The following is a 15,051-nucleotide window of genomic DNA, read 5'->3' on the forward strand; positions in this document are numbered from 1 at the left end:
TTTCACATAGTTTCCTGCCTAGTGTGAAAGACAGATGCATGAGCAAATAAACATTGGCCTAATTTCAGAACTTCAGCTTCACTGATATGTATTTTCTAAAAGTGACCATTTATTCACTTTTAAAGTAAAATCAGTTTTTCCCCAATCGTTGCTTCTCCTCAACCGTTTTATGTGCATTTAAACTTACATTAGAAGAGTTATGGTTTCAACTCTCTCATCCTCCCATTTTTATGGGTATTTCTGTTCTAGCTAAGGATGGGGCCAAGTATGACTTGGTTTATTATAGGATAAGATGAGACAGAGACCTGAAAATATGCTGGATTAATATAGCAAAACAGGTACCTGGATGGCAAGCCCTTCTCTACATTCTAGAAAACAATTTGCTCTGGAGGGTTAAAGTGCTATGTAGCAACAGCTATAGCTAAGAGAGGTGGGATGACAAGGGTTCAAGTCTAGTAGATACTTAACCTCCCAATGGGTGGCACAAGTACAATAATGGGAAATTTAAATACCAAGAAAGCAAGCCATCAGCATCAAGATGATGCACTGGCAGGTATCAAGTCCTGGCCACTCAGGTGAAGTTCAAGGGAAGTTCTCCAATTACCAGTTTCCCTACCTACAGTACATTCTGAGATCATAAAATTGACAGTTTAAGCCAACATAGTTGGCCTCACTGCACATCTGAAAGGCTAGTGTTCCCCATGGATAGTGTGTCTCAACTCTAGAGTTACCTACAGATATGACTTAATACACCTCTCAGCGTGTAGTAAGCAAGTTGTGGCTGCCAGATAACCCTAAAGATTAACTCGAATGCCTGAAGCCCCCATTTCTGAAATCTGCTTCAAGTTCAAACCCACGTGAATGTTTCCACTGAGAGAACCTCAAAACTGAATTACGAGGCTCATAAACAACTGGAATTAAGAATGAGAAGAGAGGGGTAATGATTTCATAGATTAGTGATTTTATTTGGAGGATATGGCCCTGGGACCAGGAGAGGAGAAGAGGGGCAGGGAATGTATAATTTGAATAGATTTTCCCAAGTTCTACTTTCTCATCTATACATATCTAATTGAGGATCAGCAGCATAGTTGACGGAGAAGGCAATGGCACCCCACTCCAGTACTCTTGCCTGGAAAATCCCATGGATGGAGGAGCCTGGTAGGCTGCAGTCCATGGGGTCGCGAAGAGTCGGACACGACTGAGCGACTTCACTTTCGCTTTTCACTTTCATGCATTGGAGAAGGAAATGGCAACCCACTCCAGTGTTCTTGCCTGGAGAATCCCAGAGATTGCGGAGCCTGGTGGGCTGCCGTCTATCGGGTTGCACAGAGTCAGACACGACTGAAGCGACTTAGCAGCAGCAGCATAGTTGAATGATTTTATTTAATAGCAGAATCTCTATCCTGGGAGACTGAACTGTTCGTGATACTTGGAGAAGAAAGTAGAAAATTCACAGTCAGCTAAGGCGGACTGACATTCAGGAGAAGGAAATCCACTAGCTTTTCAATTAAAAACTCTAACCCTTATATAAAGTATATAAATACTCCCATTTAGCAAGAATGTGCTTAGAAGCAAAGTGCTTATTGAGACTTGAGCACTATGACTCAGAATTCTCTTTCAACTAGAAATTAAGCCCCAACTGAAGGTCCATACAAACACTGATGCACCACCACTCAATCTCACCCCCACAGTTTTCTGACAAAATTCCAGGGGATGAAAATGTCTAACAACATTTTCTGAAAGACTTAAGTGGCTTACAAACATCACGAAGCTACACTAAAACCAGATGTGTTGAAAGGAGAGCTCCAGGATCAGTTCCTGGTGCTGATTCCTGGCATGAATATACTGGCCTAAGAGTGACCTCTGTGGTGAAGGAAGAGAAGCAGGAAGGGTATTGAGTGCTAGGCTTGAAGAAGTCTGTGAAATGGGCCAAGTGTATCTTCTGCATTCTCACCTACACTCAGAATACTCGGTACTAACTTGTAAGTTTCTCCTGAACTCAACCAAGATATTTATTATATTTTATACATTTCTGAGCTTATTGTAGTAGGAGGGCTTTTGAAGAACATCTAGTTGACCCAAAATTCCAGAAGCATAAGCTCAGCCCTTAAAAATTGCAAGGAAAAAATGTCCTTTGGTTCTCATAAAATTGATATTAAACATTACGAGTGTTTGATGGATATGGGGACATGCCACTTAGAACACCTTCGAGAAGGGACTTCCTGCCTGGCTGAAAGTTGACATTCTCTAGTCATGAGCTCCTTCAGAGCCCACCTCAGCATGTGAGCCAGTCATGCTCTTCACAGGATGGCCCCAACTAATGACTAAGAAAACTAATACAGTATAAGTATTAGTAATTATTGTAATAGTACAAGGACCCACCTGGTTCCATACAGCAGGACTTAGCAAAATATCTCAGCAGGAGTCCTGTGAGTAAGAGTAAGTCTTCACTTTTATCTCCCCTTTGGGGGGTCAGAGTTTATATTGTGGTCTATTTGCTCCCTCTGCCCAGTTCTACTCCCCCTCTCTCTTTTCACAGGCGTTACTACACAAGCAACTTTTCACACTCCTAAGTCCATCCTGTGTCTGTTTCCCATAAACCCCAAATTTGCACATGGATCATATTAAGAATCTGGGAAGATTTCACGAATAGAATGATTCACAGAATCACTCAAAAGTAAAGGTATAAATGCTAATAAAAATATACAAGTAATACTATTCTAAATAAGACTATAGAAGGCGGAAGTGAACTTGGAGTGGTATACTAGAACTCTGAAAAGAGAAATGCACTGGAAATCAACAAGTCTGACCTGTTAAGATACTCTACAGCAACAAACACATGAGACAGATAACAGTGGAGTCCAAGTGGATTGAAGGGGTTTTCTAGGATATTTTTACCTTTCTTGTTTGTCAGTTTGATTTCTAGAGAATAACAACCTTGTTCAAAATACTGCAGTGCTCTATTGAGATTAGAGGTTCAGTGTGGGAAATGACATTTCTGCATTCCCAAGCAAGGGAAGAAAAAGAAAGAATAGAGCAAAAGAGAGGGACAGAGACAGAGATGGGCAGAAACAGAGACAGAGCCCTAACAGAGTTCAGGAGGCAGCTCAACCTAAGACTTGTCCTCGCCAAATTGTCCAGTTCTGTAGATGTAACTGGCCTTACTTTAAACCAACGGTATCCCAGCCAGGAATACATGTTGCATTTAAAAAGAAACGAAATGTAAGAAAGGAGAAAATATAGTAGAATAGGAAATGGGGAAGGAGATTACAGGAGCTAAGAATTTTTTTTTTTTACTGATTTTTCTCTTTAAATCTACAGTAATAAAGGCAATACTGATAGGAGGGTATGGCTCAGTACACAGATAGTAGGTTGTCTATCATGAAATTTTCCCAATCATCCTTCCTCCCAGCACTCTGTCAAGAGCCAGCCCTCTCTGATCAAATTCACACAAATGACTTACTTTCTTGGTCCCACTTCTGCTTCAACCAAGAATTTAATCTCTCCCAAGGCAGTCATTTGATCTAACAGTCTAAGGTCACACAGCCACTACGGAGCAGATGAGCTTGGAATAAGGTCCCTGTGGGATTGGAACTTCAAAAAGACCTAGAGACCCCTCTATTTGCACAAGCTTACTTGTATGGCCCACATAACTACAGGGGAGCAGGGAAGTATAGCTAAGCTGTGTTTCCAAGGAGAGAAGATCCAGGTATTAGCCAACAGTTTCTATATACCACTCTATTCCCAACTGTTCTTAAATGCATGTGGTAGCCACACCCATCTGTTACACTGGAGGCAACAAGGATATTAGTACCTCTCACCCGGGGAATACTCATCACCTTGCCCCAGGATCTGACAATCTCAAGGAAGTTAAGAGTGGATATGCCTTCTCTGTACTCTGTTTCTCAGACAGTCAGTTGAAAGGGATTCAGTAGAGGACTCCCAAAGGCACTAGTTACTGGAGGCTAGATCTCTGAGTCACCACTTAGAGAACAACTACCCAAGAGAACCACCAAACTCTCATCAGACTGTCTTATGTGTGAGAAATACACTTGTATTGTGTTAAGTCACTGAGATCAGGAGTTGTTTACAAAGCAGCTAGCATTAATTGTCTTGACTAATAAAGAATCTGTATGTTCCTGAGAAGGGCCCAGGTGTAGTTAGTCAAAGGACTGGGAGGGATCATACCTCATCCAATGCTGTATTCATTTGCTTGGGGCTTCCACACCAAAGTACCACAGATTGGGTGGCTTAAAAAAAAAAACAAAACAGAAATGTATTGTCTCCCAGTTCTGGAGACTAGAAGCTAAAGATTAAGGTATTGGCAGAGCTTTTTCCTCTGAGGCCTGTGAGGGAAGGCTCTGTACCAGGCCTTTCCTAGGCTTATAGACACACCACCCCAATCTCTGTGTTGGTCTGTCCACTGCCTTCTCTGTGTTCAGATTTCTTCTTCTCATAAGGATTCTAGTCATTTTGAACCAGGGACCCATCCTACTCCACTGTGACATTATCCTACTGTAGCTGATTGCATCTGCAATCACCCTGTTTGCAAACAATGCCACTTCTGAAGTACTGAGGTTTAGGGCTTCAACCTAAATGCCTGGAGGCATTCAATTCAACCCCAAATCAGGAACTACCACTGCTCCTTCCCCTCCTCTACCTCGGGGATAGGCTTTCCCTGTGACTTACCTTTCACTAGGTCTATAGATTCAAATAATGAGTGCCGATTCTGGAAACTGGATTTCATTGCTCCAGTTGGGAGCCTTTCCCCAGGAGCAGGAAGAACTGCAACCTAGGCCTGAAGGCAACTAAATGAGTGTCCTATAGTTAGTGATTCCTTTCCTATAAACCTCTGCTTCTTAGTGCATGGTATATGACAAGGCTTATCCCCACCACACACATGCAAGCTGCCTCCTGGGTTCCTGACTCACTGAATGTCAAATGTGGTGCGGTGCTGAGGTGGCACTGCTAAACTTAGAAGGCTCAAAGTTGCCAATTAATTATGTGCAAAAAAAAGTGTTTGTATCAGCCTTCACTTTCGGTTCAGTGTGATATTCTCCAGCTTCTGCCAGTGTGGGGCCTGCTTAGAAGCAACTGCTTGCCTCAGGCCTGGGAACAAGTTAGTCATTACTTGGGGCAAAGGGACTGGCCTATTTGTTGGACAGCAACTGGCTATATTTATCCCACTCCCACCCCCTCTCACCCTGTATTAGTTTTATATTGATGCATAACAAATGACCACAAGTTTAGCTATTGTAAACAGCACAAGTTTATTAACTTGACTTCTGTGGGTCAGGAGTCTAGATACCATTCAGGTGAGTCCTCTGCTCAGGCTCTCACGAGACCACAGTGAAGGTATCAGTCATGTTGCCTTCTCATCTGGAGTTTAAGTCCTTTTCCAAGCTCCCATAGCTGCTAAAAGAATTCATTTCTTTATGCTCTAGACTAAGGGCCCTGATTTTTGCTGCTTCTTAGCTGTAGGCTTCCTTGAGGTCCTAGAGGCTGAGGCAGTCACAGCATAGCTGTTCTTCAAAGCCAGCAGTAGAATCTCTCCAGGTTGCTAGAATGCAGTCTTAAGTAACATGATGTAACCACGCAAATTACCTCTTATTATCTTTGCCATACTCTATTACTTCAGGTGTGGGAAGGGATTATACAAAAGTGTAACTCATTGAAGGTCACTTTAGGCTATGTCTGCCACCCCTACTCCCTGACCACTTACCTCCAAGCACACCAGTTGCTGACTGCTTCTGCTCATAATGCTATCAACAAAGCTTGGGATGGGGCTTAAGGTGCCATTTTTGGTTATTGTGTTCTCTTTAACTACTTGTCATGGCAAGTACATTCCTTTGTGATCATCACTATCATGCCAGGTAAGTCACACATGGGTTATTACCTATGTGGTCACCAAGGCTTATCCAACCCCACAGAATTACACAGGTGATCCCTAGACCAGTAGCATCAGCATACCACGGAAGTTTGTTACAAATGCAAATTCTCAGGCTCCACCCAAGACCTTGTGAATCACAAACTCTGGGGTAGGGTCATGCAGTCTGTATTTTAATCTGCTGTCCAGGGTTTACTGATACATGCACAAGGTTGTAGGTTTTATGAAAAAAGGAGAACTTAAAAAGCCAACAAAGAGCTTGAGAATAGAAAATAGAGTTTCTGCTATGTATGAGTTTACTTGGCTTCCCTGGTGGCTCAGATAGTAAAGAATCTGCCTCCAATGCACGGGTTCAATCCCTAGGTGGGGAAGATCCCCTGGAGGAGGAAATGGCAACCAACTCCAGTATTTTTGCCTGGAAAATTCCATGGACAGAGGAGCCTGGCAGACCACAGTCCACAGGATCACAAAGAGCTGGACATGACTGCTTTTGCTGCTAAGTCGCTTCATTCGTGTCCGACTCTGTGCAACCCCATAGACGGCAGCCCACCAGAACACTGGAGTGGGTTGCCAATTCCTTGTCCAATGCATGAAAGTGAAAAGTGAAAGTGAAGTCACTCAGTCATGTCCGACTCTTCGCGACCCCATGGACTGCAGCCTACCAGGCTCCTCTGTCCACGGGATTTACCAGGCAAGAGTAAAGGAGTGGGTTGCCATTGCCTTCTCCTCGGACATGACTGAGCACCTAAATAACAATAATGAGTTTACTGCGATAGCAAAGTACCATAGAATAGGTGGCTTAAACAACAGAAACTTCTCTCACAATTCTGGAGGCTGGAAGTCCAAGATCAAAGTGTTAGCAGGGTGGTTCTTTCTGAGGCCTCTCTTCTTTGCATGTAGACACACATCTTCTCCCTGTGTCTTCACACAGTCTTCCTTCTGTGTGTGTCTGTATCCTAATTATCTCTTTTTCAAAGGATACTAGTCAAATTGATATCTCTAATGATATCATTTTACATTAATTACCTCTGTAAAGACCCTATAACCAAATACAGTTACATTCTGAAGTACAGAAGCTTAAAGCTTTAACGAATGAACTTCAGGGAGACAGCAAACACCCTGTTCATCCTATATTCTCAAAGAGAGATGTGCTGGGATCAGGATGCTGTTGGGCCCTGAAAATGACTCTGAATTATAGGACAGGGATACCTCTACGTTGCAGGTCACCCTTTTTGTCGTGTTTACTGGGGGAAAGAACAAGCCGTTTGGTGCCTGGCAGTCAGGATTTTAGGTGTCAACTATTTCCAGGTGTTGTTTTGAAATGCCAATGGCTCAGCACTGGGCCATCTTGGGACCCATAGGGTATCATCAGTCCCCTGGTAGAAGAGGCACTGCTGGTCCTATTAGAAGCTGGAAATTGAAGTCCAGTGAGAGTAATACTTGAGAGTGTCCACTGGATATGGCAACAGAGAGGTCTTTACTCACCTTCGCAAAAACAGATTTTTCAGACTGACAGGAGAGAAGACATATGGGAATAGGTGGAAAGAGGTGTGTAGACTACCTTTTTTAAATTGTAAAGAATAAATAATCTTTTAAACATAAAGAGTAAAGATTTTTTAAAATATTGAGAGTAAAGAAAGGACAATAGCTGGAAGGAGGTATAGATTAAAGGAAGAGGAATCTTTAAGATGTGAGATAGAGAATATTTCTTTTTTTTTTAATTTATTTTATTGGAGGCAAATTACCTTACATTAATATATTGGTTGGTTTTGCCATACATTGACATGAATCCGCCCCGGGTGTACATGTGTTCTCTTTCTTGAACCCCCTCCCACCTCCCTCTTCCCCATATCCTCCCTCCATGTCATCCCCGTGCACCAGCCCCAAGCATCCTGTATCATGCGTCGAACCTGGACTGGTCACTTATGATAATATACATGCTACAATGCCGTTTTTCCCAATCATCCCACCTTCACCCTCTCCCACAGAGTCCCAAAGACTGTTCTATATGCCTATGTCTCTTTTGCAGTCTCGTATACAGGGTTAAAGTTACCATCTTTCTAAATTCCATATATATGCGTTAGTATACTGTATTGATGTTTTTCTTTCTGGCTAACTTCACTCTGTATAATTGGCTCCAATTTCATCCACCTCATTAAAACTGATTCAAATGCATTCTTTTTGATGGCTGAATAATACTCCATTGTGTATATGTACCTTAGCTTTCTTATCCATTCCTCTGCAGATGGCCATCTAGGTTGCTTCCATGTCCTGGCTATTATAAACAGTGCTGCAATGAACATTGGAGTACATGTGTCTCTTTCAGTTCTGGTTTCCTCGGTGTGTATGCCCAGGAGTGCGATTGCGGGATCATATGGCAGTTCTATTCCCAGTTTTTTGAGGAATCTCCACACTGTTCTCCATAGTGGCTGTACTAGTTTGCATTCCCACCAACAGTGTAAGAGGGTTCCCTTTTCTCCACACCCTCTCCAGCATTTACTGCATGTAGACTTTTGGATAGCAGCCATTCTGACTGGTGTGAAATGGTATCTCATTGTGGTTTTGATTTGCATTTCTCTGATTATGAGGGATGTTGAGCATTTTTTCATGTGTTTGTTAGCCATCTTTATGTCTTCTTTGGAGAAATGTCTGTTTAGTTCTTTGGCCCATTTTTTGATTGGGTCACTTAGTTTTCTGGAATTGAACTGCAGGAGCTGCTTGTATATTTTGGAGATTAATCCTTTATCAGTTGCTTCATTTGCTATTATTTTCTCCCATTCTGCAGGCTGTCTTTTCACCTTGCTTAGAGTTTCCTTTCCTGTGCAGAAGCTTTTGATTTTAATTAGGTCTCATTTATTTATTTTTGCTTTTATTTCCAATATCCTGGGAGGTGGGTCTTGCAGGATCCTGCTGGGATTTATGTCAGAGAGTGTTTTGCCTACGTTCTCCTCTAGGAGTTTTATAGTTTCTGGTCTTACATTTAGCTCTCTAATCCATTTTGAGTTTATTTTGGTGTATGGTGTTAGGAAGTGTTCTAGTTTCATTCTTTTACAAGTGCCTGACCAGTTTTCCCAGCACCACTTGTTAAAGAGACTGTCTTTTGTCCATTTTATAGTCTTGCCTCCTTTGTCGAAGATAAGGTGTCCATAGGTGAGTGGGTTTATCTCTGGGCTTTCTATTTTGTTCCATTGATCTATATTTCTGTCTTTATGCCAGTACCATACTGTCTTAATGACTGTGGCTTTGTAGTAGAGCCTGAAGTCTGGCAGGTTAATTCCTCCAGTTTCATTTTTCTTCTTCAAGATTGCTTTGGCTATTCGAGGTTTTTTGTATTTCCATACAAATTGTGAGGTTATTTGTTCTAGTTCTGTGAAAAATATCGTTGGTAGCTTGATAGGGATTGCATTGAATGTATAAATTACTTTGGGTAGTATACTCATTTTCACAATATTTATTCTTCCAATCCACGAACATGGTATATTTCTCCATCTATTAGTGTCCTCTTTGATTACTTTCACTAGTGTTTTATAGTTTTCTATGTACAAGTCTTTTGTTTCCTTAGGTAGATATATTCCTAAGTATTTAATTCTTTTCGTTGCAACAGTGAATGGAATAGTTTCCTTAATTTCTCTTTCTATTTTCTCATTATTAGTGTATAGGAATGCAAGGGATTTCTGTGTGTTGATTTTATATCCTGCAACTTTACTGTATTCATAGATTAGCTCTAGTAGTTTTCTGGTAGAGTCTTTAGGGTTTTCTGTGTAGAGGATCATGTCATCAGCGAACAGTGAAAGTTTTACTTCTTCTTTTCCAATTTGTATTCCTTTTATGTCTTTCTCTGCTCTGGTTGCTGTAGCCAAAACTTCCAGAACTATGTTGAATAGTAGTGGTGAGAGTGGGCACCCTTGTCTTGTTCCTGACTTTAGGGGAAATGCTTTCAGTTTTTCACCATTGAGGATAATGTTTGCTGTGGGTTTGTCGTATATAACTTTTATTATGTTGAGATATGTCCCTTCTATTCCCACTTTCTGGAGAGTTTTTATCATAAATGGATGTTATATTTTGTCAGAGGCTTTCTCTGCATCTATTGAGGTAATCATATGATTTTTATTTTTCAGTTTGTTAATGTGGTGTATTACGTTGATTGATTTGAGGATATTGAAGAATCCTTGCATTCCTGGGATAAAGCCCACTTGGTCATGATGTATGATCTTCTTAATGTGTTGTTGGATTCTGATTGCTAGAATTTTGTTAAGGATTTTTGCATCTATGTTCATCAGTGATATTGGCCTGTAGTTTTCTTTTTTTGTGTGATCTTTACCAGGTTTTGGGATTAGGGTGATAGTGGCCTCGTAGAAGGAGTTTGGGAGTTTTCCTTCCTCAGCAATTTTCTGGAAGAGTTTGAGTAGAATAGGTGTTAGCTCTTCTCTAAATTTTTGGTAGAATTCAGCTGTGAAGCGGTCTGGACCTGGGCTTTTGTTTGCTGGAAGCTTTCCGATTACTTCCTCTATTTCCGTGCTTGTGATGGGTCTGTTCAGATTTTCTATTTCTTCCTGGTTCAGTTTTGGCAAGGTGTACTTTTCTAGGAATTTGTCCATTTCTTCCAAGTTATTCATTTTATTGCCATATAATTGCTGATAGTATTCTCTAATAATCCTTTGTATTTCTGTGTTGTCAGTTGTGATCTCTCCATTTTCATTTCTAATTTTATTGATTTGGTTTTTCTCCCTTTCTTTCTTGATGAGTCTGGCTAGTGGTTCGTCAATTTTATTTACCTTCTCAAAGAACCAGCTTTTGGCTTTGTTGATTTTTGCTATGGTCTCTTTTGCATTTTTCTCTGCCCTAATTTTTATGATTTCTTTCCTTCTGCTAACCCTGGGGTTCTTCATTTCTTCCTTTTCTAGTTTCTTTAGATGTAGAGTTAGGTTATTTAGTTGACTTTTTTCTTGTTTCTTGAGGTGTGCCTGTATTGCTATGAACTTGCCCCTTAGCACTGCTTTTACAGTGTCCCAGAGGTTTTGGGTTGTTCTGTTTTCATTTTCATTCATTTCTATGCATATTTTGATTTCTCTTTTGATTTCTTCTATGATTTGTTCATTATTCAGCAGTGTGTTGTTCAGAGCCTCCATATGTTGGCATTTTTAATAGTTTTTCTCCCATAATTGAGATCTAATCTTACTGCATTGTGGTCAGAAAAGATGCTTGGAATGATTTCAATTTTTTTGAATTTACCAAGGCTAGATTTATGGCCCAGGATATGATCTATCCTGGAAAAGATTCCGTGTGCGCTTGAGAAAAAGGTGAAATTCATTGTTTTGGGGTGAAATGTCCTATAAAGATCTATTAGGTCTAACTGTTCTATTGTATCATTTAAAGTTTGTGTTTCCTTGTTAATTTTCTGTTTAGTTGATCTATCCATAGATGTAAGTGGGGTATTAAAGTCTCCCAATATTATTGTGTTATTGTTTATTTCCCCTTTCATAATTGTTAGTAATTGTCTTACATATTGCGGTGCTCCTATGTTGGGTGCATAAATATTTATAATTGTTATATCTTCTTCTTGGATTGATCCTTTGATCATTATGTAGTTTCCTTCTTTGTCTCTTTTCATAGCCTTTGTTTTAAAATCTATTTTATCTGATATGAGTATTGCTACTCCTGCTCTCTTTTGGTCTTTATTTGCGTGAAATATCTTTTTCCAGCCCTTCACTTTCAGTCTGTATGTATCCCTCGATTTGAGGTGGGTCTCTTGTAGACAACATATATGGGGGTCTTGTTTTTGTATCCATTCAGCCAGCCTTTGTCTTTTGGTTGGGGCATTCAACCCATTTACATTTAAGGTAATTATTGATGAGTATGATCCCGTTGCCATTTTCTTTATTGTTTTGGGTTCGAGTTTATATACACCTTCTTTGTTTCCAGTCTAGAGAAGATCCTTTAGTATTTGTTGGAGAGCTGGTTTGGTGATGCTGAATTCTCACAGCTTTTGCTTGTCTGTAAAGCTTTTGATTTCTCCTTCATATTTGCATGAGATCCTTGCTGGGTACAGTAATCTGGGCTGTAGGTTATTTTCTTTCATCACTTTAAGTATGTCTTGCCATTCCCTCCTGGCCTGTAGAGTTTCTGCTGAAAGATCAGCTGTGATCCTTATGGGGATCCCCTTGTGTTTTATTTGTTGTTTTTCCCTTGCTGCTTTTAATATTTGTTCTTTGTGTTTGATCTTTGTTAATTTGATTAATATGTGCCTTGGGGTATTTCGCCTTCGGTTTATCCTGTTAGGGACTCTCTGTGTTTCTTGGACTTGGGTGATTATTTCCTTCCCCATTTTAGGGAAATTTTCAACTATTATCTCCTCAAGTATTCTCTCATGTTCTTTCTTTTTGTCTTCTTCTTCTGGGACTCCTATGATTCGAATGTTGGGGCGTTTAATATTGTCCCATATGTCTCTAATATTGTCCTCATTTTTTAAAATTCTTTTTTCTTTTTCTATCTCTGTTTCATTTATTTCTACAATTCTATCTTCTAGCTTGCTTATCCTGTCTTCTGCCTCTGTTATTCTACCGTTTGTGCCCTCGAAATTGTTTCTGATCTCATCTATTGTATTATTCATTGTATATTGACTCTTTTTTATTTCCTCTAATTCCTTATTGAACATTTCTTCCATCTTCTCAATCCTTTTCTCCAGTTTATTTATCTGCAACTCCATTTTGCTTTCCAGATTTTGAATCATTTTCACAATTAAAATTTGAAATTCTTTATTGGGTAGGTTCCCTATATCTTCCTCTTTTGTTTGTGTTGGTGGGCGTTTATCCTGTTCCTTTACTTGTTGGGTATTTCTCTGCCCCTTCATCTTGCTTATATTGCTGTGTTCGGGGTGGCCTTTCCGTCTTCTGACAGTTTGTGGAATTCTCTTTATTATGTAGTTACCTCGTGTGTAGGGTTGGATGGGTGACTTGTCAAGTTTCCCTGGTTAGGGAAGCTTGAGTAGATGTTCTGGTGGGTGGAGCTGGATTTCTTCTCTCTGGAGTGCAATGAAGTGTCCAGTAATGAGTTTGAGATGTCAGTGGGTTTGGAGTGGCTTTGGGCAGCCTGTATATTGAAGCTCAGTGCTAATCTCCTGTGTTGCTTGATAGCTTGCGTAGTATGTCTTTCACTGAAACTTGTTGACCCTTGGGTGGTGCTTGGTTTTAGTGTATGTATGGAGGCATTTGATGAGTATCTATCAATTAATGTTCTCTGGCACAGGAGATCTCTGGTGTTCTCAGGGTTTGGCCTTAAGCCTCTGCCTCTGGTTTTCAGTCTTATTCTTGCAGGAGGCTCAAGGTTTTCCCTCTGTTACTTCCAAGGCAGTTCCTTCTGTTGAAAAAGCTCTTCTGTTTTCTGGTCTCCTCAGTGTCTAATTCCCGTCCTGACACCAGGATGCGGTGGTGGACACTTTTTTTTTCCCCCCTGGCTCTCCTATTCAGTCCTGCTATGGGGAGGGAGGAACAGCTAACAAATATCCCTGGCATCTGTGGGGAGTGCTCGCGGTGTCTCGGCTACACTGGGAATGCTCCCACTCGAGGCGTGTGTGCTTTCCCTGTTTGTGCTGCTTAGGCTTTAGTTTGCTCTGCTGCGAGCTGTCTGCGGCTGGCGCTGGGTTGCATGCACTTCCCAGGTCTGAGCGGCTCAGGTTCAGGTCCTCGGGTACTCGACAAAGGCGCAGACTTGGCTGGGCCTGTGTTTTGTGCCTTCCCCGGTCCTAGCAGCTCAGGTGACCAGGCGTTTGGCGAGCGCAGTCGCTGCGACTTATCGCCTTCCCGGTCCCTGACGCTCTGTTTTCTGGGAGTACAACCGGCACACTTTCTCAGGCGGATATAGACCGGCCTGAACCCAAGAAGTCCTGGCCAGCAAGGAAGCCTGCCTGCAGCTTGGCACGGGAAGCCTCTCTGGGGCCACGGCTGCCCCCGCCCCGGCGCTGGCTGCCCTCCCCGCCCGCGTCGGCGGGGGCTGGGGGAGGGGCTGCCCGCTGCCGCCTTGCTCAGCTCCGCGCCCGGTTCTTGGGGATTTTCGCAGGCTTTTTCCAGCCCTCTCGCCCTTCAGCTGCAACCTCTGCTCTGGTATCTTAAGTTCGAGCCCTCAGTTTGCCCTGGGGCATTCAAGCTCGGTTCTCCCTCTAAGCGCCGCTGCCCACACCTCCCTGCCCAGCCCCCGCCTGCTAGTGAGGGGCTCGGGCGTCTGTGCCGTTTCTCTGCTGAGAGTTTCCTCTGGGCACTTATTCTGTGAGTTTTAATTATTTATGTCTTTTGTCTCCCAGTTATGCGGCCCTCTGAGGTTCCACTCGCCAGTGTTTCCAGGTGTTTGGAAACTTCTCTCTCTCTTTTTTTTTTTTTTAAGCCTCCCTTCCCGGGACGGAGCTCCGTCCCTCCCTCTTTTGTCTCTCTTTTTATCTTTTTATCTATTTCCTACCTCCTTTCGTTGACTATGGGCTGCTTTTCTGAGTGCCTGATGTCCTCTGCCGGTATTCAGAAGTTGTTTTGTGGGATTTACTCAGCGTTCAAATGTTCTTTTGTTGATTTTGAGGGAGAGAAAGTGGCCGCCCCGTCCTATTCCTCTGCCATCTTCCCGTGCTCCCCTGAGATAGAGAATATTTCAATCCTGAGGGGAAAGATCCAGTTAGAAAGGGAGATGCTAAATGTGCACAAGGTGGGGGGACATAACCAATGCAGCAAGGTCGCTTAGAAAGTGCGAAGGGATTGGATTCAGAAAGAGGTGTGCTGATTAGCCTTTGATAGGAGGAAGGACATCCCTTCTAATAAAGTACTGTTCAGACCATAACATGCCTGTGAAACCTGTGTCTATCAACGGACGAATGAATAAAGAAGATGTGGTATATTTGTACAATGGAATATTATTCACCCATGAGAAGGAGGAAAATCCTGTCATTTATGACAACATGGTGAAAGGTCATGCTGACCACGGGCGAGAAACACAGGCCAGGAGAGCGTCAGTATACACAGGCCAGAAGAGCGTCAGTATTTCTGGAAAACATCCACCAATCGGTGGCCCATTGCCAGGTCGACGGACGGGCATAAAGGCATCTCGGCGTTGGCCAATTAAAAACCCACACAAGGCCAAAAAGAACCAACCCCCCATCGCCGAGTTCAACCCATACCATAAATAAT

Source organism: Moschus berezovskii, chromosome X (assembly GCF_049115385.1).
Source record: "Moschus berezovskii isolate FMDL1 chromosome X, NW_MosBer_1.0, whole genome shotgun sequence".
In the NCBI taxonomy this organism is placed as follows: Eukaryota; Metazoa; Chordata; class Mammalia; order Artiodactyla; family Moschidae; genus Moschus; species Moschus berezovskii.